At 39.1% G+C, this 24,654-nt stretch overlaps 1 protein-coding gene across 1 annotated transcript in view; it reads right to left on the bottom strand.

The window, feature by feature from the left end:
• glceb (glucuronic acid epimerase b) overlaps positions 1 to 24,654 on the bottom strand; it is a 72,361-nt gene that overhangs the window by 22,072 nt on the left and 25,635 nt on the right. Inside the window, exon 2 of the mRNA XM_017703506.2 lies at positions 8,739 to 8,849. The gene's annotated coding sequence lies outside the window, so the exon portion shown is untranslated. The remainder of the gene's footprint in view (positions 1 to 8,738; positions 8,850 to 24,654) is intronic.

Here is a 24,654-nt window from a genome sequence, read left to right as displayed (position 1 = left end):
TTGGAAAGTAACAAACATCCACAGCTCAGCCATTTACCTAAAGGCCTTGATGTTAGCATGATCTACATTGTATATTGTGTTATCTGCATGGTTCTTACAAAACTCTGAGAACCGGTACACCATCCACTGCTAGATTTTTCTATTGTTTTATTTCACAGTAATTATAATCTATGTTTCTGCTTGCCTTTAGTACATTCAAAAAGAGTACATGATTACATCAGATAACTTCCAATAAGATATTATTTGACCTGCAGCCCTTTTCATCATGTTCAGAAAAGTGACAGCATCAAATTCCAAATTTGCCCCTTAGGAGCCTTTTTTGGTTGGCAGCTGTGACAGCAGAACAGCCAAACAAACTGGGATCAGGTTACTGTGGCGAACACTGAAATAGCAGAGTTGAACCTGATATTATGACAGTTTTATGACTCTACGGAAGGAACTGTCCACATCAAAGCACATTTGCTGCAATATTCAGGCCTCCTTTGCTTTATTTTGCAGAGCATAAAATGAAGCGCATTATTGTGAATAACACCATGGCGGTGATACTGTAAATATAGTAAATATCAGCCAATTCCAATCATGCCCCTGTAGTTTTTGCCATTAGTTTTAATAGGCCAAGTAGACATATGCTGCAGCTGAACTACGTTCTATCCACCAGCTAGTGTTCTTTGCATCATTGTATCTATTCAGTCTGAAAAACATGAGCTTTAGGTAAAGAATAGTTGCCTGCTGGAAGGGGGGTGGGGGGGTGATTATCAATCATCAGTCAACCTGTCCAACAGAAAACAACTGGAAATAGGCCATAAACATTCATGATATATAGCAAAAACTGCTGCGCAGTCATCTTTAAAGAAGAACGATCGCAAAACAAGTACATTAATCTGCGAGGAGGCCACGCCTACAAACTCTCTTATTATGCGCTCTCCTTGGCACCATGTTGACCAGGCAGCTGCCACGCCTCCTCCGCAACCTCATCAGTATGATTCATGCCTTGTTTGCTCCTCTCTGGGTACAGAAACTCACCTAGCTAGCAAATGATTACCTTCTTTCACAAAATCCACCTGCTACTTCAAGATCTAGGGCCAAGGTCCTCACAAATGGGTAAAAAATAAATAAATAAAATAACCAAGCTTTTCCTTTATATGGCTCCATCACCCTAGGATGCAGTCCTGTGTTGGCACCCTGGGCTCTGGGAACAGTGGGAGGTATTGTGGGTTGGTAATGGCTGTCAGTAGGGGGGAAGGATGGAGCTGGCACAGGGGAACTGGGAGCAGTGAATGTAGAGCTTTCAAGCACGGATGGCACCACCAGTCCCACAGATTCACTCCAGAGACTCCATGCTTGTCCTTTCCACTCAAGCTGGCAGCGTGCTTTCTATGCACCCAGAAATAATACAGAGAGGGCTAGGGGCTTCGGCTATAAATGCAGGCGTATGAATGTAGAAGCTCAGGCTGACAGCTGCATTGTTTTTGAGACCCTATCATGTAAAACCGGTGTGCTACGGCAATCACAATCAATTTTGCTCAGGGGATTAAAAGATGTAGATAAGGACTCTCTAATTAGGGAAGTTCATTATGAAGTGCAAGCTCACCAGAGAGTAGAGGCTGGTTGTTTATTCCAAGGCAGAAGTTTCTTTAAGAAAAATTAAGGGTGTTACAATGCTTGCCAAGGTGAAACTATTTCCTGCTATTTAAAAAACCCAAATACCACTGGGTTGATAAGTTCTAACACAATAAATAAATTCAGTACTTTGTCACAATAGCAGTTCTGAGGTGAAGAGTGTGCTCTTGTGCTCACCAAAAAGTACAAGACAACATGCTTCACCTCCCAGAAACTGGCACTCCACTAAAAACTTCTGCATTTAAAAAAAGAACACAATATGGGACCCAGGAGACAATGCGCCTGGTCTTGGAGGTGCAACTGTTATATCCTCTTCTTTTATCACTTTGGAGCCAGGGACTGCAGATGGGCCTTTGCCAACAGAATGTACACTAGCAGCTGCACTGCATTGTTAGCATGTCGAGGATGGTTAAGAACAGTAAGAGCTATCAGAACTCAACGCCAACTCAGCACGAGGCCATTCCAGCAAAGTGCCACAACAATTGTTGAAGGTACTAAGCATAACAGCTTGAAAATATATGGATTTCAAGAGAAAAAGATTTCCATGGACGTCATCATACATTAGCACAATTAGCCACTGGATAGAATACAAGCATATATAAACGTATATAAGAGACATGGATATACAAAGTATCAGAACTTCCGAGTGGAAATGGAAAACGTAGAACAACTCCGTGTTTTCTATTGTAGTGGCACTACAGAGTTGACTTCTTCTGAGACTTCTTCCTGACAGAAGCTCAGACTTCATCTTGTTGTTTGTGTCACCGAATGGAGGCCCAATCATTTCCTAATGCAAATTTTGACGCAAAAATGTTCTTTTAGCTGCATGTTCAGCAGCTGTTTGGTTTCATTTCCCCATTATTTGAGCCACCATCTACACTCAGTACCCCTCTCGTCATGGGCTGGTACCTTCAAGGGTACATTTCAGTACCTTTAGTCAGGGAACATAACTGTACCATAATCCACTGAAATTATATTTTAAGTTATACTGACTCCACACACTGGGTCTCGTCTCCTATTTTTATTTTATTGTTCTGTTTTAAAGCATTAGGTTAGGAAAAGGTAAAAATATGTACTTTTCTCCTGGAAAAACATTTTTTAAATGGACCTTAAACACTGTTGTACCTTTGTGGGCATTTTACATAGTTTTTCCCTTGATAAACGAAAAATGTACCAGCATCATCCTTTTATTTCTAACAGTGTAATAGAAAAAACATCAAATATTTATAGACATTAGTTATATGAAGACTTCTGAAATATAGAAAACTGATATTCGTACTGACTCTGTTTAAAAATGCAATCATGTTGCATATTATGTGAGGTCACATACAAAACGTCCCCAAACCATTAAAAATTTCTTGCCGTAATTGGAAAATGATCTCCTTCTTTTACTGACTTCAGTGGACTGCCAGTTAATTTCCCGAACAACGTAAAACTACAACTAACTCTTAATTGTTTTACAATGTTTACTAGTCTTTAACTATATTACTAAAAAATCCACAAACAACAAAAAAAGGATTAACTAAAGGATTTAATAAAGGATTGTGCTTAGAGGCATATCTGCTTTTGCTGTCATGTCAAATGTACCATGAATTGTCAGATTTCATTGGTGTTTGTAATAACTACCAGAAATTTAGTGACAACTCTAATACAAGCTAAACAAAAACTGTGTGAGTCATATAAAATTATAAAAATAGTTATGTCACATGCATTACTTAAAATGTGGAGACTGTATTTCCTGAAACGCTTGCGAGTTGTTCTCAACTGGCATTAATTTTACTATTAATTAAGGTTTCAAACTTGGCCTAAGCTGCTCTGTCATTACGCTTGAGTCACTCTTTACTTGTGAAAATGTCACTGCATGGCACAATGGCCAAGAGCGGGTCCTTGCAGGCTCCTCTCAGGTGCTATTTTGACTGGTCCACAGTTGCAAGAGCAGCCAAGTATGAAAGCACACTTCGGCGGTGCTGTGTTGCCCTCAGGGCAGGCGGTAGTCAGGCTGTCGGAGCTCAGGTGTGTCAGCCCTAACTAAACTTCTGACATTTTCACTTCTCTGACTTAGGTCAGGAGGGGGATGGAGCAGAGAAAACGTCCTCTGCTGCAGCTCTGAGGCTCGTTATTACTCAAGCCAGGCGGAGGCAGGATGAGGCAACACTCGTTAACCTAAACAAGGAAAAGCCCAACACATCACTATTTAAAAAAGGTCATCAGCAGGCCTGTTTACAGATCCTGTAATCTATAATCTAGAAAATCACCCCATCTCCTGTTTGTTAGTAACTCAAACAACATTAGCAGACTCATTTAGCGAGACAAATTTAATACCGGCAGTACTGTGCCAACAAGAAGCTATTACTAGTTTCCCTTTGTGGCACAAAGCAGCCTGCAATACCCACAGCGAGCACACTGATAATGCTCTTTTGAGTGCCTGTGTGTCATTTAGACTAATATTCATTAGAAAGGCAGTTCAGATGAGCTCCCTTATCAACAAACTCATTTAAATTAACAGATGCACAGACACACACTCCCACCACTCTAACTCCCACCACTCCAGAGTCTAACATGCCCTCCATGTTAAGCTACACACAGAAAAGATACCAAGTAGCAATTACCAAAACAGCCGTGTAGTAGATAAAAAAAAAAAGTTATGTTCAAGAAACTGAAAGCTTTTGGGCACATTTAAATTAAGTTTTCCAAAATGTGTATAATTTATTAATAATACTAGGCCTGCAACTATCAAGATAATTTGACAATACTGAATATTCTCAAATGAGATGATGATGATGATGATGATGATGATTATGATGATGATTATTATTATTATTATTATTATTATTATTATTATTATTATTATTATTATTATTATTATTATTATTATTCAAGGACTGAACAGTCACTGATGAACAATTATTGTTGCAGCAGTGGCATAAAATCAATTTACTCAGGACCCCGCCCAATCTGGCAACCCTGAGACTGACTGAATGTTTTGGTGTTGAGCAGTAGTGAAGTTAAAAGGAAGCTGCGTCTTTTTAACCATGCTGTCTTAAACTGAAAATGGCATTTGGTGAGCTCTTGTCGCTTAGTGAGAGGGTGGCCATATTTTAGGTTTTATATGACCTGGTTAGTGACCTGGCCGGAGCCAGCTCACTAGCCAGAACACTCATTTATTCTTGGAAATAAATACAATGGTGAGATGACTAGCCAGCAATCCAGAGCCAGATGAAAAGCGTTTGGACTGGACCAGGCGCTTAAAACCACACACTGTCACGTACAGCTGAAGCTTCTTGTTCGCCAGTTTCCTATTTGAACTTTGGTTCACTTTTCAACTCAAATCGTTGAGATGTAAACAAAGTCATTTAGACTGTTTTAAATGTAAAATGGTTCATTGTAGAGAGATTTATTGACTGATGAATGTCTGCTTCCTATCACCACTAATGTGAAGAGTTGTGACTCCAAGTTCTCTAAAATGGAGTATTTAGCATCAAACCACATTGAATGACTTCATTTATATTTATATGGTTTAAAAACATATCGTGATGCTGCAAGGTGAAGCTGCACAAACTCATTACGACCTTCTACGCACATCAGAACGTATGCTGTAACCTGGCTACTGTTTTTCTATTGTTGAGATTTACCAGTGTTCGACAGATCCATGAATGAATCCCAGATATTGTATTTATTCAGCTTGTTTTCATGACTGAAATGTGAATGTTTGGTGCTGCTAAGCTCAACAATCTGTTCTTGCTTCTGAAAACGGTTCAGCGAAATATTACACAAATTTCCTTTCCCTTCAACAAAATCAGCAAAAACATGTCTGGTACCAGAAGTTTGCTTCTTAAGTTTTTCACTGAAGCAGGTTAATGTAGTTAACAAGTAAGTGAAGCCCCCACACAAAGTAATACAACATACTCTGTCCACTTTTCATAGATGTACAATGAATGACTGGGCAAAATTATATTTGTCATTAAAGTGATAAAGGTCATATTACGTCATATTCATTAGCCACGCTTAACTGAATTTACTACAACACAGTAAGCAAGATGCTACAAAAACACTTCATAGTTTTAGATCTCAGATAAACTAAGTATCATGGTGTATATTATGCACCATGAAAATATTGATTGGCAAAAGCTTGAGCCCCTGGTCAAATTATGTTTTGTTGATCTTTCTGATGGAAAATAAGATGAAAATGCATACAGAAGAGAAAACACTTTAGAACATTTTATTGTACAACTTCTGCTTAATTGCTGACTTTAAAACAGTAGGAAAAATGTACAAATGTTTTATTTTATATATATTTTCCCCAATGTATTAAATAAATAGAAGCTGATCACTAAAATAAACAAAGAAATGCTATAATTAAGTAAATTAATTAAATGGTCATGCAGGGGTGTTCAAACTTTTCCATAGTCATTTTATTTTTGCCATATCACATACTTCAAATTTAACACTGCATCAAACAGTTGATTTTGATACCTCAAGTTTTGGTTGTGTTCGATTTATTCTGATTTTCAGCTGCACAACGGTTTGTTTTACTGATACTGACAAAGCTTTGGTGATCATGTTGAGAAACAAATGACAACAGACTCCAGATGCAAGTGCCTCATCTAGAATCAAATCAAGACCTTTTGTTAGCCCTAGACTAGCTAATTATGCAACAGCACACAGCTGGCCAAGAACCTACTGAGCAGCCAACTGTCCAATTACTCATGATGCTCTGAAACAGGGAGGCTACATAAAAATGGTTATGATTTCAGGATGGTTCATCCAATATAGATGTAAATACCATTGACTTTAATCTCATAGCCATGATTTCATTATAAATCTAATGTTCTGAAGTATAGAGAAAAAAAAAAAACAAACAAAAACAACAGCAACAACAAAAATAACTACTTCACTGCATTAGCCAAGTACAACAACACCTGGCAATGTAGATCTGCATATGCTCAAATCAGAACAGATCTAATCTAAGCCTATATGAAATCTTTTAAAACACAGGTGTCACTAGCTTGTTTAACAATGTAATGTAGACAATTATTATCGTCCTCAGAATTTTAATGATACACATCATCATCATCATCATGATCCAAATTCGGTTATAAAGTATCTCATGTGAGCTTTATCCTATAGCTTGAATTCTTCCTGGTGGTAATATACTTGCCATATAATTATGAACAGGACTAAATTCCAATATTACCTAATGTAAAATAACAATTATATTCTGCACGAATGGTACACAACACTTCACACCTGTATAGTAGTTCTCTTCTTTTGTTTGACTGGGAACCAACATACTGCCAAACTGTACTATTCTGGACAAGTATTTCCATTTTACCCTCTACTGGAGAGCAGATCTTATATAAAATAAAATAAAAAGTAATTGTTAATATGCATTATATTAGCACTCACCTATCACAATATGTTATAACCATAGGCTATAATCAAGGCTATTTAAAACCAGGTTATTTAAAGTCTTTTGCCAGAAGATGGCTGAGCCACATTATGCTGCACCGAATATCTGACAGGTGGGCTGAGTGCGCAACGTCCTGAGCAGACAACACACTGGCCTCATGTCGGTTATGCTGACACAATCTGTGAAACACACCTGTTCAACCAACACTTGGCCATAAAAGCTGCATAAATAGGCCAACTTCACTGGGACCTGGACACCCAAGCTGTGCACATTTTAAGGGCAACATTAATGTAAAAGCAAGCTACCCTAAATATAAGAATCTTATCTTGTTTTATATTATGCAATAGATCGACATTTGTCCTGTGATCTGTTGTGATGTAAATATGACTGTGAAAGATAACATCTTTGGAGAGTAACTGCAGTCAGCTTAAATAACTGATCAGGCAACTCTGCAATAATAGGGACAGGCCGAGTAATAAGTCTTAGCCTTATCATCCAAGAGATACTGTACAGCATCATTATGATTAATAAAACCATTGCCATCGAGTTCTTTTTGAAAGATGGTGACCCCCCACCCCTCCCCCACGGCCCAAGTAGATCTCACAAAGGAAGATTCATGCATGTTTGGTGGAAAGTCATAAAAATTAAAACAAGACTTTCTGCTGACAAACAAGCACAAAAGCCTAACATAAATAAATAGATCCCATTCTGCTCCACAATAAAACTGTGGAACTCAAAGCATCTGAGCTCTAAAGCTGCATATATAAGCCTAAAGCCTTGTTTCAGTTTTACTAGCAAACCAAGTGACCATGTCCCCACTTTACTGTTCTGAAATTACAGTGAGTAGGGCATCCCACAGACATTTACAGAGTGTGTGGTTATCTTTTAATTAACCCAACGATGCCAAAAAAAACTTTCCCGAGTAAAAACAAATTTTTTTACAGGCCAAACAAAAAAAGTCCATTCAAATTAGTAATGCACAATGAAACAGTTTTTAATATCTCCTCAAGCAGGGGGCGGACAGAGAAAATTGCTTTGAAGCTAATGCTCCTCATCCAATTCATCAGTAGTCGGGGGATTAGAGCTGTTATTACCAAAAAGCTTACGATATTACGGCCTGGGAGGGATTAAACACATTTCTCATCAACTGAAGACGAGAGACGTGAGAGAAACAAACTGTCCGATGGAACCATTACGATCCGCTCCCCATTTACCAACCCAGGAGTTCACTTCTGCATGCATTAAGACCAGAGAAAAAAAGCTGAGCTTAGCCTAGGAGGTGGTACCACAACCTAAATGTTTCTTAGCCACTCAAGGCCATGCGACACACACAAGCCCTGAGGACAGAGCACTAGTGGGGAGAGGTGATTCATAATGGTTTCCTGCAGATGACATGTTGGACCTGCAGGGAGTATGAGGATTATATTTTAATCAGATAGGCCCACCCCATTCTAGCCACCATGATTTTTTAAAAGAAAAACCTGACAAAGCACTGATCTGCACTAATTAACAGAGGATTTTTTCCCTGTCTTGGTTTTTCCTTTCTTTCTTTTTCAGCTTTTCCCTTCAGGGAAATCTACCACAATCTATAAAGATTAAGAGGTTCTGGGGCTAGGCTTGAGGCTGTTTGCGCAAACTATTTTTCTTTGCGGATTAGATAACTACAGGCTACAGAACCCACAGCCCAAAGTATATGCTTTATACTTACCCTGCTCCATTCACAAGAGAATACATTTAGGGGCCCTCATCTCCTCTGCTGTTGGTTTAGGCTTCTATGCTAGTCCATCTGGACAGGTGCTCCAAGGAGTCTCCTCCCAACCTGCAGTGAAAGAAATGGAAGTTATCACACACTGAAGGAATTAAGCCCACAAGGCAACAGCAATTAGAGATCAAATGTACTTTATTTCATTCCCATAGGTGCCTGCATTGATGAAAGGTTTCTTGTACTTACAAGTTTCTTCCTGTGAACGGTACCATTTGTATTTTTATTAAAAAGTATGCACCTCATACATTTTTAACTGAATTAATTCTCACAGATATTGTCCCAATTTCTTTGTCATCTCAGGCTGTGTGACTGGCTAACTAACGTCTGCCCTCCATAAAGCATGAAAGATTAGTAAGGCAGTGCTGCATGACTGTAGGTTTGTAATCACAGATTGTATTAGTAATAAAGAAATCAAAGTTAGACCGTTTTGTCCTTTTACTGAACAATAATGTTTCAAAATATTTCATGGAAAATTAGGAAGGAAACTATAAGTTAGAAAATAGGCTTATGTAAACACTACGTAGTCAAAATGCACAGTACTTTGCAAAAATCAGAGACCGTTGTTCACATAATTTCAGACAAACAAAACAGCCATTGAAGCCCAAGTAATCATTTTTCCAGTGTCATGAATAATAATAGAAAAACACAAACACATTTAACAGAAAAATATTTTTTTTAGATTCAGTTTGGAAAAAATGCATCTTCTGCATTTCTCAAATATCAAAGACCAGTGATTCAGTATTCGGTGATGTTAAAGCCTGGATGTTACAGTCAGTATATTATTTTGAGAACACCAGCAGCTTCTTTGTTTGATTTAAATCTTTGTTCTTTTTGTCTATTTCAGCTTCTTGACAGCTAAACACCCTTTCAAACCCACAGCACTTAAGTGTGTTCTCACAGTGGAAGGATGTACGGAAACACCTGTGGAGTTTTTCAGATCTGAAGCAAGAGTGGAGCTTGATTTTCTCCTCTATCTCAAAAATGAGACCCTTGAGTGCTGATGTTTATCTGATGGTGAGAGATGTTGGTCTGTTAGATCTCAGTTTCTCTGTGTCTTAATAATATTTCTTGAACTCAGGTGCTTTGACTTTCGCCTTCTTTATGTAAGCAGATTATCTGTTATCTAACCTCCTTTTGCACAGGACTGTAGCTAAATTAGTGTATTCAGTAGGCTCAGTTTCTTACCATAAGAGAGTAGTATGACAGTTTAAAACACGCATTACCATCATCCACCAACTATTAATTAATCATGACAGCCCTAGACAGCTATTTCTGAGGATTCTATGCCTACAAAGTGTTGGTCATAAGAATATTAAATATCGCTGTTGTCGGAAGAAAACCTCATATCTCCAAAATGGTAACTTTAGATGAGAAGGAAAAAAAAAAAAAAAAAACTTATTTTACTTTTAATGTAAGTCAATGACACCAGAATTTTTCCCAAGTAATTTTGGTCTGTTTCCTTTGGTCCATTCACCCTGAACACAGGTAGTTTTAAATTATGTCAAAAATTGAAATTTTTTCTTCTGACAGGGGCAATATATTTTTGAGATCTGCTAATGTAAGCAGAGATAGGGTCGATATGAATCTATATCGGTATCACGTCCAATATTGACATCATTCACTCATTTTACATCAAACAAACAGGGCCGATTCACTCATCAATCGGGATTGCAGTCTGCAGCTTGTGCTAGACCATAAACCCGCCGTAAAGTCGGGTAACATAGGACACATCACAGATCCAGATTTCATTCCACATTTTACCATGAACCCGTGGCAACTTCAGTTTTTAAGTGAGTGTGCAAATAACACTAGCTGTTGGTTTGACTAAAATGTTTGTTTTATGAGATAGTTTAGTCTGGAAACACTGAAAAGCAAGACCACTACTTGTAACATGGGTTGGAAGTACGGTTGTGTCGTACAAAACAGCCAGTTTAATCAAGCACTTGCAGAGGTTTCCCATGAAAAAGTACCAGGAGCTCATGCTAGCGAACAGACAAGTAGACACCAGGCAGAAGACTCTCACTGATGCTTTCTGGAAACGCGATATACTTCCAGTACACAGTCCAAATGGAATTGCATAGAAGTTGCTCAACTCCATTATATTTGATGACCAACCACTATCTGTAGTGGAAAATGGAATTCACAACCTGCTGGAGCACTTAGAGCCCAGGTATGATCTCCAGAAAACACATTTTAGAGACCGCAATGCCTGAACTCTCCAACCGAGTGCAATCACAGTTAGCAACACAGATAGCTGGATGTTAAAGAGCTTCACAACTGAATTTCGAACTCAGATACGAGTCCAGGGTCTCTCATAAGTCTCATGTACACTGGTTGAACTCAGAAACATGCACACTACAGGGTGCAGTGCAACAGGCAAAAAAAGTGCAGTTCAGTTGCAGCCTCCATTACAGATATGCACAGTGATTGGACGATTAAACACCTTAAACACAAACTTCAACACCATACCAACAATAATGATGATAATATTAAAGTGAAAAGCGTTCTTGTATCAGAATCTGTATCGGTATCGACAGCTGTGAATTGGATCATACCTGAAAAAGTATGGATAGGTCACTCACTATATGTACATTCATTAGAGTAACTAGTAACTAGACTACTTTACTTGCTCTCTCTGAGCAACAACTCTTGTTCTATACATTTACAGTTTCACAAGGTTTCACTGGAGTAAACGTTCAGGGTAATGTTCAGGGCTCTCTAACTCAATTCATAAACAACTGTTAAGTCCACAGAGCATTTCCTCATAAATTAAAAAAAAACTTTAACAGCTTGTGATCGAGTGCAAACTGGTGTCAAAATGAGTATTTTCACATCTGGACAGACTGACTTTAGAGGCTTTAAATTAACTATAAATGACCGCAGAGAAACAAATACATATTCGTAATTGCGTCTGTGATGAAATTACGTCCTTGTCGACAGCCAGGTCATTAATGTGCTGATGATCCATCAGTTGCAACGCTCAAGGCCTGCTTGAGCCTCTTTTAACACCATAATTAATCTCCACCATATAACCTTCCACCAGCACATGAGGAGAGGGTTGTTAAATTAAAAAAACTGCACTAAATCATGTGGCAAAGAGTGTATTGATTTTTTTTATAAAAACGAGCTTATTGACAAAGCACTTAGGTGAAATCAGGAAATAGAAAGTTTCTAACATTCAGTCATATACAGGGCAACTGATCACAGAAATGAGAAGAGTGATTTATGAAACTGAACAAGTGAGAAATGTAAAAGTTCTGAGAGGTGTAGTTGGAGTCATACAATAACTGCTGAATTTACAATAAAACAGGTATACCAAAAAAGATAAAACTGTGACATTAGACTAGACTGACTTCCTTACTGTAAAAGCAACAGCCCAATAAAACTGTTCTTCAGTCATAACATTCTTACATCATTATAAGACCAGCATGATTGGTGAGGTGCACCTGTCTCACCAATCATACTGGAGATGTGCTGCTTTAAGGTTTGTGTAAATTTTGTATTTTACTGAAGGTCCAACTACTGTACAACACACTGAATGACCACAGCGATGGAGCCACTAAAGTCCAAGCCACTAAAGTCCAATTTTTTCTCGTGGCCGTGTTCAAGGTCACTCTTGTTGTAGCATGTGGGCATGTACACTGTCCAGCTTCTGACAAGACAATGTACCAAACAATAAGAAAAACATTCTACTGTATATGTATAGAGGTTTTGTTTAAAATATTAACTGTAAAAACCTGAAGTAATTAACAAAGCTAATTACGTGCTTCTTGTTCCTTATTTTCCTTTTCTTGAGTGCTTTGCTATCCTCTTTGCTGCTGTAACACTGAGAATTTCCCATTGTTGGACTTATAAAGGATTATCTTATCTAACCGCAGTTGTAAGTTTATAAGCTTCTCCTTCATTTCTTTGCATGACACCACAGGTAACTGCATCACCTTTTGTTCCCTTAAAGCTGAAAATACTGCAACTCATTTTTGCCCCATCACGCAGTGTCACACTGCTAAATCACAGCTACAAGTCACCTATTTTCATAGGAAATGACTGAATGCCTGTCACTCTCTCGAGTAAAAAGTACCATCAGTTAGGGGACACGTTGGTATAAAAGTGAATACCAATGGACGTGCGTTATATATATTAACATGAATACCATAATAAGCCCAAAACACAAAACCAAATGGGCAATAAATTTTTAAATAATTCTTATGAACTTAACAAAAAGTGTAAGAAATAATAATAATAATAATAATAATAATAATAATAATAAATCTACTGTTATTATGATAATGTATATTTATTTCTAGTATTTTACTTTCATAATGTCTAAACTGAAACTTGCTTACTAGCAAACTGTTAGTAAGCATCAGTAAGTGCATGTACACACCACCAGTGAAGCATCACGTGATTCATTTTGACTGACATTTAGCCATAAGAGGCAGAAGTAATAAAAATGGCTCAAATTAAAGGATAAATGACAAATGATAAACGATAAATAAGGCAAGTAACAAAAAATGTATACTTCAAAATGTGTCTTCATGCACATTTTACGAGACGATTTCTAATTGGGATGCATATTTACTGACCCATTTTCACGACTTTCATCACTGTTTTGTGTAGGAATTGTCTTCTTGTAGATTCTCACACTATAAATGGGCAAATGAATGCCCCATATATTGATTATCAGTCCACTTATTTATTAATAATATGTACCAGTATTTTCCCTGAATAACCCATAGCAGTTGACCCTCATCATCCACCCTCCTTTTCAAATTATTTCCTGACTAAAACCATTAAAAAGGAGAGAAAGCTGAAACCTTTTCAGAGACTCAGTCTTGCTGTGTCCTACTGACAGCAGCACATGACTGGTTAGCAGGACCTTATCTACCTGCACATGTCTGTGGTAGTCCTCCTTTCTGCAGTTCCTAAAAGCACCGCTACATTTTACCATCTAAATTAAAGCAGGCCACCAATGAAAGCCAGGCTATTTAGGCATTCCTCCAGGCCGCACTTAGCCTAGCTCTGGAGCTCCGGGCGGCATGGAGAGGATGGGGGCGGGGCAGCGCACTCAAGAAGCGTGACATTAAACAGGCTTTTCAATCGCCCCAGCTGTCTTCAGTAGATCACGCAGGCTTTAGCAAAGCTCATTTCACCATTGCAGAGGAACGCAGCAAGTCCCCTGGCTACAGCAGCGAGACAGAACCCTTAACACACACTAGATGAAGTTGAGCCACTGCTCAGAAGCGTGTAAGTGGTGCGTAACGTGCTGTATTACAAGTCAAGGCAGAAGCATCTCTGTATACTCGGCAATAAGGCACAAGCCTATGAGTTAAAAAAAAAAAAATTAAAGAAAACTGATGCAATAAACTTGCATTATAAGCACTCACCTTATCTGTCTGTGATCCTATTCAAAGTGAGCAATTCTTCAAAAAAACAGTTTGGTCTTAAGCCAAATCACTTTCTACCCCAGTACTACATAACATGTGGTCATGCAGTAATGACAGCCAGTGCAAATGCTAGGAAGGCCTTGCAGTGACCATTGTAGCACCAGAATTAAATAGTGCAGGCAAGCATGAACAGAGAAAAAGAGAGAGAGAGAAAGAGAGAGAAAGAGAGAGAGAGAGAGAGAGAGAGAGAGAGAGAGAGAGAGAGAGAGAAAGAGAGAGAGAGAAAGAGAAAGAGAGAAAGAGAGAGAGAGAAAGAGAAAGAGAGAAAGAGAAAGAGAGAGAGAGAAAGAGAGAAAGAGAGAAAGAGAAAGAGAGAAAGAGAGAAAGAGAAAGAGAGAAAGAGAGAAAGAGAGAGAGAGAGAGAGAGAGAGAGAGAGAGAGAGAGAGAGAGAGAGAGAGAGAGAGAGAGAGAGAGAGAGAGAGAGAGAGAGAGAACTCTGCATGCTAACGTGGCAGTTCCCTCAGGATAACTAGCTCTCCCTCTGGTATGTGCATCTGGACAGACACGGGGAGCTTAAAGCCTGCTGTAACAGAGCACTTGCATGTGGCCACACTAACAGGGTCTTACATGCTGCAGTAATCAAGCCCAGAGAAGAAGTGGTGGGGGACCTCTAACAAGCACTGTGGCCATTAAAAAAAAAAAAAAAGAAAAAAGGAATAAGCTGAGGGTTGGGGCTGAGCTCAAACTCAATAAAGCAATGTACCACATAGTTTTTAAGGGTCATATCATGAAAAACAAACTGTCCTCACTATTTCTTTTATTAACAACATTTGCAGTGGTATGCCAAGAATGTAAGTACTGTTTTTACATGCATCTGCCTATTCAGCCTACAGCGGTTTAGCACCCAACTCAGGCTAGTTATAAAGTGCATTTCAGACTGCACATTTTAAAATGAGACACGTTGTCACTTTATTTGGACAGTCCGCTACAGCGCCCTATAGATTATCCAGATGTTCAAATTGCTAGACTATATGTTGAAAACAGATTTTAAACAGTGGTGGGGTTAGGGTTAGGATTTGGACCAAGGTTAGGGCTAGGACCAGGATGAAGGTTGGTTTTAGGTTGAGTTTAAGGTTAGGATTAAAGCCAGGTTTAAAGAAAATGATGATCAATTTAGTAGATATTTAGTTGAAATGTAACTTGAAAGTAAACCAAGTGTTTATAAAAAATCTAAAATCAAATATCCAAATAAATTGTAACACAAGACAATGCAGGCCCAAACAGAACTCATTTACACGCATCAATCTTAAAGGCACAGTAACAAAACATCCTGTTTAACTCCAGTGGGTGTAATTATGACTGTTTTTGCTACCCACACAAGTGTTATAAGTGAATCTCAGGGGGGCAAATAAAATGCAAGAAAAAAGTAGGATATGGGCCACATCTAATGATTTAATGCACCTCTAGAAGGATTTATTACTTCAAAATATGTTTTGGTGCCCTATAAACTCTAGGCAAATTATTGAGATATCACTTGTAAGCAAATTAATGTAATCATCTACAAGAGGCTATCAGTTACAGTGATTTTATCACATGACAGTGGAGTAAAACTGACAGACTGTAACTTTTAAGTATGCATGATGATATCAGAATCATTATCATTTGATGTGTAAGGACATGTTTACATATCATGTATTTTATAGCAGCTTTTAACATACAACAGGTTTTAGAACAAGAGCTATGTTTCATAATATCCAGTAACTATGGATTATTCAGTAACTACTATAAAACCACTCTGTGGGTATTTGGGTATTTAAGTACTAGAGAAAAGTCTGGACCTGTTGACAGGTCAGTCTAAGGGGTTAATAATATGGCGCAAGAAGAAGCTACAGTTAGAGGAAAAAAACAAACAAAAAAACCCCCAAAAAAGCAGAAACAACAGTAAGAAGTTTTCTCTGTGGAAAAAGCAGTGTCAATTGAGCTGTTCTGAGCAGGGAGTTTCCGCCTGCAGAGGAACGTCTCACTATAGCTCCCATCTGGACGGTCTCCAAGATGTACTTCTATAAAAATCACGCACCATCCATATGCTCTGACGCTTCTACCATGCTTGGATGCAAATAAAGTGGGAAAGTGAGAATTACCAGTCTGGACATACACACACACACACACACACACACACACACACACACACACACACACACACACACACACACACACACACACAAGCGCAGAAGCTTCACACAATGATCCCTAACTACAAAGACGATTAGGAGACAAGCACCCTTAAATTCCAACCTCCTGAGTTAAGTATGCTCAGCATTTCAGTTGTGAATCTTGAGGGTACGAATAAATTCACATCAAATGACTTCACACTCCATCTTTCCATTTCTGTATTCCGGAGGACATGGGCATTAAAGATTCATGGGCAAGTTTCAACTACAGCCTAGACAACGATACCCAGAACTGTTTCCGCAGCTGAAGAGGAGACAGACAGATAGACGAGGCGGGTGGACAAGCAGGGAGAGCCCCATATTGCTGTAAAAGCTGATTAGCCATGAGGCAGAGAGAACACTTGGATAGAAAAGGGACAAAGTGATGCATTTGCGTTGTTGAATCTATAAAAATGTAAAATGACTTGGGCTGGGACAAGTTTAATATTCAATAAACTTGGTCATTAAAATATTTGACTATGGAAAAAAAAACTGAATAACCACTTTTATGAACCCATACACTTCTGAAGGGAAGCGAATACTTATCAAGTCAAATGCTAGCTTGTCACCAGGACATGCAGTTGCCAGTTCTGCACCCTGGACTCATTGGCACAGCTTGTGAGACTCGCAATTAGACAGTTTTCACTTCTGTTTTAACTCAAAGGACAGTCCAAATAGGTTTCTTGCTGCCCCAGAAAGTTCTGGCGAGCTAGCTGTCCAGAGTTGTAGAAACTGTTCAGACTGCACCAGGAGTTAATGCCAACATTTAGGACTTGGTCCTGCACTGCTCACTGTTATTCAGAGCCAGCAACCTTCTCAAGATTGCCAGGTCAAAGCAGGATCCCCTGTTTTAAGTACCTTAAAATTGTCATATCAATTAAAAAGCACAATGAATGAACAGAATGCAAACAACAGTGAGTAATATATTATTCAGTTAGTAAAATGTCCTGATTTGTCTTGATATTTGATAGTTGCAGCCCTAAAAACAACCACAACAGAGAACAGGTGGTGAAAATACTTAGGGTGCTGAACCAACTTCTTATTTTAATTTTAGCCTGTATGCAATTTTAGATGTAAATAACATGATCCAACACCAAAATGTACCACATATTACACATGACTCATTGCTAATGAGCCAGTTGCCTCTTACTTTGGACGTAGCGCTTTGGTCCAGTTTGGTCCATTAAAGAGCAAATAAATGTTATTTCTATTGTGACTTTGGCTAATAAAAAGTAGTGGAAATGTGCTTTGTGTGTTCATTTAGACCACATAATGTAAAAAGGGTAATGAAATCAGTTTTTTAAAAATGCATAACAAATTAAATAACTAAAAAAATAAATAAATCAATCAAGAATGGTACATCTACACAATATATTATCTTTCAAAGAGGTACTACATCACTGCAAAAGAAAACATGGGGAAAATGCTAGGCTTACGAGAAGAAAGCAAAAACTCTGGCCTTGGACTGTCCGGGGACAAGTGGCACACGTACTCACTCAATGTGTTAACCTAAGTCAGAGAAGAAAGTGTCCCTTTCCCAGCCAATTTCCATTCTGCATAAAATATGGCTGCTTAAATAATAGATGTGCACTTGAAAGGGAAATGAAATCTGTCTCATCCTTGATTTATAACAGTCTGCCAGATATGGTGCCCAAGGATGGTCCGGCAAAAGAACATCTTAATGCATATGCCATCTGATTTGGGTCTCTCTCACCATATGGAAGAGTCTGGAAGGCTTACATCTCCATTCAGAAGAGTAGAAGGGGAAATAAAACTGGCAAGAAAGCTCAGACAGCACAGGGGGGCTCTCGAAGACAACTGTAGCTTAAACCTTCAATTTCTTCATCATCTCTAAAAGGAACCATCAATAATGCTGAGGTAAAAGCACAAAGACACTGCTAAAATAGAAACAGGAGAAAGACTTCTTTGTGTGATCCTGTATGGATATCGCTTGGCCCCCCTAGCACTTAATGGTCCTAAAAGTGTCCCCCACGATGCGCCTGCTCCTCCCCTCCTTGGCCTCTCCGACCCTGGAAAAAGTGGCCTGCCCCGTCACAGTGGATTATGAGAACAAAAAGGGACTGAAAGGCTGAAGTGTCGCGGTCGGGGAGATGCGGCAGGCTTGTCACCGGCTCTCATGGATATGGGGCTTGGCTGGAAAATTCTTATGCTACTCCGAGAGGCTTTGCATATATTTGGGCGCTATGCTCACTCCTTCTCCCTAGCTCACTTCTCTATCTCTCCTTCTCTCCTCCTTCAACCATCCCTCTCTCTGAGTCTACATAATGATAAGCCTCAAGTGTCCATTGTGGATTTGAGGCTGCTGACTCCAGCAGCTCTTTCACTGTTGACACTTTCTTTTGCTCATGACTTCTCAATATCTCTCATTCTTCCATCAATCTGTCCGTCTTCCTCTGAATTCACAGCATTTACACATCTCCATCTCTCTCTTTTCGTCTTTGCTCATTTTAAACATTAACAAATGCAGCTGCAAATGCGTCACACCACACCACTGCCAAAACAGAGAAACAAGGCGTTCCATGGCATTTCGAAAAGCACAAGACAGCAAAAGGCAGACCTTTTATTCTTTTCTCTGTATTCTTTTTCATTTTTCAGCCTATTCATACCTCAAACCGGAGCAAAAAGGTACAAAATCAATTCAAAGAAAGCACCGCTCACATAAAGCTAAAAAGGAGACCTTTTCATACAGAAGCTATGACTTCAAACCCATGGAGTACTAATGAATGCTCATGCAGTGCACTGAAGTCAATGCAAATGAAGTCTTTTTAAAGGATCTCTTATCTAGGCTACCTCAGAAAGGCAGCTCCAGCAAATCTCAGGACGGACTCTGGCTCTAGGGAAGCTCAGGGAGGTTTCGGCAAGAGCACCACCGTGTCAGAGTCACTCCAGCTGGGCTTAAAGCCGGCACGTAGGCCCTGGAGCTCAGAGACTTGAAAAGGGAGAGAGTTGAAAACCGGGGCTGGACTCGGCGTTGCATCTCCTGATGCATAAATAGCCTGAATCCCTGGGACATAAAACAGACAAGAAGAGGCAGAGATTTCAAAGCTCCGTGGCTGAAGAGGACAAGGCCGCCTCCCTCAACTGAAGAAACCACACAAGATGACGCGCACTCAAACGTCTGCCAGGGCGAAAGCTGGCGCCCGGCTCTGGGGCATGTGTGATTATTCATTGATGATGAACTCATAATTCACATAGGCTAATACTTCAGTGATGGCACTGAGCAGACCCACACCACATGAGGGTGTCCAGGGAACATGTTACTCACTCCAAACCACCTGGTGTGATAGCAGAGATACAGCAACACACCATCTCTGTTTCACTCACACTCGTGCTAGAGCATTAATCAGGCCTGACATTACAGCTAAACATGAACGCAGTCAAAAATATTAGAATTTACCCAAAGCACCAAGTTCTGAGTCAGGACTTACACCAAAAACACACCCAATTACGACCACCATAAGACAGAGACAGACTAAAACCTTTAAACCATTAAAGTGACACTGTTAACTTTGTAGGGTTGGCATAAATAATTCAAATACACAAGTATTTGTTCGTTATGATGGTATTCAATTCTCCATTTACTGTTCAAAAGTTTCATCTTTTCATGCCTCAAAAATTATAGCCTAAAAAAATTTGGTAGCCGCAACGTTCAGACAGAACAGTTATTGTTAACTTACGGAAGCAAATTTTAAAAATAAATAAATTATAACTGAGCTCAGAGTGCATGAAACTGCACTGCTTTCCCAGTGACTGTTGAAGATAGAAGAGCAAAGATGCCTTCAAAAACAAATGCTTCTAATCAGACATTAAAAATGTCCAGTGCAAACTTTGTAGTAAGAGGCCAGTAGACTACAGTGTAGAGGTGGTCAATATGATATTTCATCGTTATCATGACAAATTATGTCACAATATACTTTTCTGAGCATATCATGGTTATGGTCAGTATGTAAAAGATGTGTGACTAACTATGTGTTTCATTACAATGCGAGCAAATTTAGGCCTGGTTATTTGGATTCAGTGCAGTTTGTAAAACATTGAGTTAAAATCTATGTAGCTCTACATGTTCTGTTTTATCCGTTCCAACATATTAAACCTCAGAAAAATGAAATACCATGATGCACATCATTTTTGCCATATCACCTGGAGGCACGACAAGTGTGATGAATCATCTCAAATATGTACAACTATCCCTAAGCACATAACCAATTCAGGTAGATTTTTTTTTCTCCCTTTCTTTTCTAATTAAACAGTTTCATAACAGGTTTAACCTGACAGCACAAATAGTACATCTGTTCATTATTATGAATCACAAGCTTTTTACTGCTGTAACAGACAAAAGTAGCCTCCACACCCCGTCAGATCAGCACAGCGTGGACGGAAACAATGATTAAAATGGAAGTGCATCTATTCTGTCAGTTGGAGGACTAAAAGGGTTTTAATGCACTTCCATTTTAATCATCGTAAAAGTGATTCAAAAGTGTTCATCCAGTATTCAAAGCTAGCAAGAATATTTTAGGCCCAACCAATAAGTTCACCTAACAATGGCAGCCATCATCACATGGTGCCCTCATGGACCTTGATCTCCCTGTCAACAACCACAAGAGTGATTCCAGCATGACAGGTTAAAATTTTAAGGTACTAAAAGCAGAGAAGACAAGAGGACAAAATTAAATAAAAGGTGGTACACGGCTAAGAGAAACTCAAGCATGAACTGTGAACCCAAGCCAACCCAACCCTGAGACAAACAAGCAATTAAGAAATGATGTTTCATCCCATCACGTTTGGAGAAATATTTAAAGCTCTAACTCACATACACAGAGGACCTTCAAGAAGAGAGAGTTGTTTTGCATGCCCCCTCCCCACACCCCTCATTGGGTCTGAGAGTGAGAGGACCTCAGCTAGCTGTCAGAGAATAAAAGGCTAGGCCCGCATCCTCAGCACCTTGTTGGTTTCTGAAAAGATTGCTAACTAGTCTGGAATATTAAGCAGCCAACATGTGAAATCAAAAGCCTTTCAATAAGAAGCGCTTCAAAAGCCTCAGTGCGATATCGTGCTATCTCAGTGAAGCTGTTGATAAGGCAGAGCGTTGGGGGAGGGGGGGTGAGGAAGGCTTTCCAAGGAGGAGAGCAGAGGAGGAAGAGAGGGGGAGGATTATTCACCCATATCTGAACTGCGCATATGCGCAAAATATTATTCACTAATCAAAGGCTTCCCTTTCATATCAGGATTTATGATTCATGCTCCACAAGAAGAAACCAGAGCAAAGAGAGAGGAGGAGAAGAGGGGAGAGAGAGCGAGAGAGGAGAGACTGAGATAGAGAGAGAGAAAACGAATGAACAAACAAACAAACAAACAAACAAACAAACAAACAAGAGAGAACACAAGGAGAGAGAGAACACGAGACAGACAGACAGACAGACAGACAGACAGACAGACAGTGTGTGAGAGAGACAGTGCAAGAGATGGAAGCACGGAAGCACAGAAAGCATTGAGGCTTAGAGAGGCAGAAAGATGAGAGCACAAAAGAGAAACTAAGAAAATGAGCAAAAGAATGAGAGAGAATGAGAGGGAGAGAAAAGAGAGAGAGAAAAAAAAAAAGAGAAGAGAAGAGAAGAGAAGAGAAGAGAAGAGAAGAGAAGAGAAGAGAAGAGAAGAGAAGAGAAGAGAAGAGAAGAGAAGAGAAGAGAAGAGAAGAGAAGAGAGAGAGAGAGAGAGAGAGAGAGAGAGAGAGAGAGAGAGAGAGAGAGAGAGAGAGAGAGAGAGAGAGAGAGAGAGAGAAAGTGGGACAGTAGGAGGCTGTTTCAGGACATCCATCACTCCTCTTGCGCATCTGAAACACTGGCTGACAATGATCTGCGGCAGGCAGCCGGAACCAAGCCTTCCCATCAATCTCTCCTGCAATCTTCCTCCAGCTACCATGTCACAAATGCATGTTAGCAGACTCTGAATAGACACACTTTAAATCAGCTGCAGATTATATGTTAGAAAATGATGCTCTGCAACACTTTATTTGAAGGTTATAGACATAAGAACTAGGACTGAGCAATATGACAATATATAGGTCATTAATGGGATGTATGTATGAGATTATGTAACAATATAAAATAACAAGCTTTTCTCAAAATATTGTGTATATCGTCAGCACTGCTAGAACCCGTTTCAAGACAGCAACATTAGTCTGTTTAACTGTATTTGCTGCAACACCAAATGTCAAATATTGAATTAAATTATTTGCATTCATTTTTTTGCTTGTATTCTTTAAAATGTACCACTACTGGTTCTTCTTTCCTAGTTCCAAGTGATGAAATCTCAGAAAAAATAAATAGTGTGACATATCATGTTTTGTGAAAATATTTCAAAACAATATTTTTTTTGCCATATTCGTAACAGTCCCATTTCAAGTGAAAATGAAAACGCAGAAGTCCCAGCAGTCCCATAATCTCCTCCCAGTCTGTTACATCTGAAGTAGCTCACCTTGTTTTCCTGGCAGTGAACATAAAGGAATTGCCAGCTTTCTGAGGTTAGCTTTAGCCAAATATGGATAGCAGAGCGACAAAGCCAGGCTGAGGAGCATTGTCTGTGCAACACCCCTTAAACCAGATGGTACTAATTTCAACAAAATGTTCTCCTGATTCCCATCTATGGCTGGTGTTCTCTGGAAAAAGGTAAACAACAATGTTGAATAATTTATTTTTTATTATTTACTATGTCTGTTAAAACATATCTATAATGAGGCCTTCAGCAAAGGCTACAGTACAGCAAATTCCCCACTGTGTCTGCTGAGCGTGATTCACTGAAACTTTGCACTATTTTCTGCACAGCTTAAGTGTCCCGGTTGTTATTTGAATTACAAAAACGCTGCTGTAACAATGGAAAACACCTGGTTTTTAATTAACAAACCACATGGGCATGGCTTTGCACAGTATTATCAATAATCATAACATTTTTAAGCAGAAAATAATGTGATAACTATTTTTAGATACTGCCCAGGTCTAGTGCTAAAGGCCATTATTTCTAAAGCTAATGAGCAATAGGAAACAGCTCTGGATTTTGAGCTCATGATGCTATATTTCCTTCACACCATGATGTTACATGAAAAGCAGAACTGTGTTGCATTATTGAAAAAGTCATTTAAGATAGAATAAGAATGAACGAAGAAAGACGAAAGGACTTCAGGCTATTCGGTTTAACATATCACTGGATATAAAAGGCAATAAACTTGAGCCATGGCTTTAATCTACACTTTCAGTGGCAAAATGATATGGTGCTTAAGAATCTGCCATGATGTAGTCCACTTTATTAACAAGCTCACTGATGTCCATGCCACTCCTCCCTCAAGGCTAACGAATGGAAAAAAGTACCAAAGAAGGTGGCAAGACGAATCGCCATGTCTCACACAGGTGAGCTCCATTAAACGTTAAACCCCATTGTTTGAAAAATGACAAAAACAACAGGAACACGAACCACCAGACAACACGACCACCCCTAATATATCTAAATCAGACAATGAATGCAGCAGAATGACTGACAATTCATCTTTGTGTCTCAACAGATGCTGAAGCTGGGATGTGCTCACAGTTAGAACCTCAGAATAAAGCTTCAGCGGTTTGATTAGAACAGCTGAACACACAGCGACAAGTGGCAAAAGATGCCTTAACTGTCTAAATATATTCGTTGTGGTTTAACGGTGAGGAAAAGTCAGAGGCAGCGCTACACTTATGATGGGAAAAAGCAACAATGTTTAACTGCAGTCACAACACAGCTGTGACAGTGGCATCATGCTGATGACTGTTTTTCTTCCAAAAGTCATTCCTCGTTTCTGCGCCTAATGACATCCTGTAAAGAATGCACAGTGATTTGCCTAATAGTCCTATTCAAAGACATGGCATTTGCAGTCATGTACAATGTCTCAAAAGAGGATTCAAGAATTCCTCACATGTAAACTAATAAGCAAACACAAACAAGACTCCATGGCTCATTTGGGGACATTTAATTAATTAAAAAAAAGCCTTGCATCACCTTGCAAAAGTTTGGTATTACCAGTAAAAAGTTTGGAATTACTGTTTTCCATGACGTAAAACAAATGTACAAAAATAAACTGACCAAGTTCCTTTGTTAATGTGTTAAGGTGATGAATGATTACCAAATTTTCCTAGATCGGCAGTTCTAAAGCTCGTGGTTAGATGATAAATACCGTTACCGATTCACTGAAGTAAAGAAATGTGATTAGGGCCGTCACAACC

Source organism: Pygocentrus nattereri, chromosome 25 (assembly GCF_015220715.1).
Source record: "Pygocentrus nattereri isolate fPygNat1 chromosome 25, fPygNat1.pri, whole genome shotgun sequence".
In the NCBI taxonomy this organism is placed as follows: domain Eukaryota; kingdom Metazoa; phylum Chordata; class Actinopteri; order Characiformes; family Serrasalmidae; genus Pygocentrus; species Pygocentrus nattereri.
This window is presented reverse-complemented; position numbering and strand designations above follow the sequence as displayed.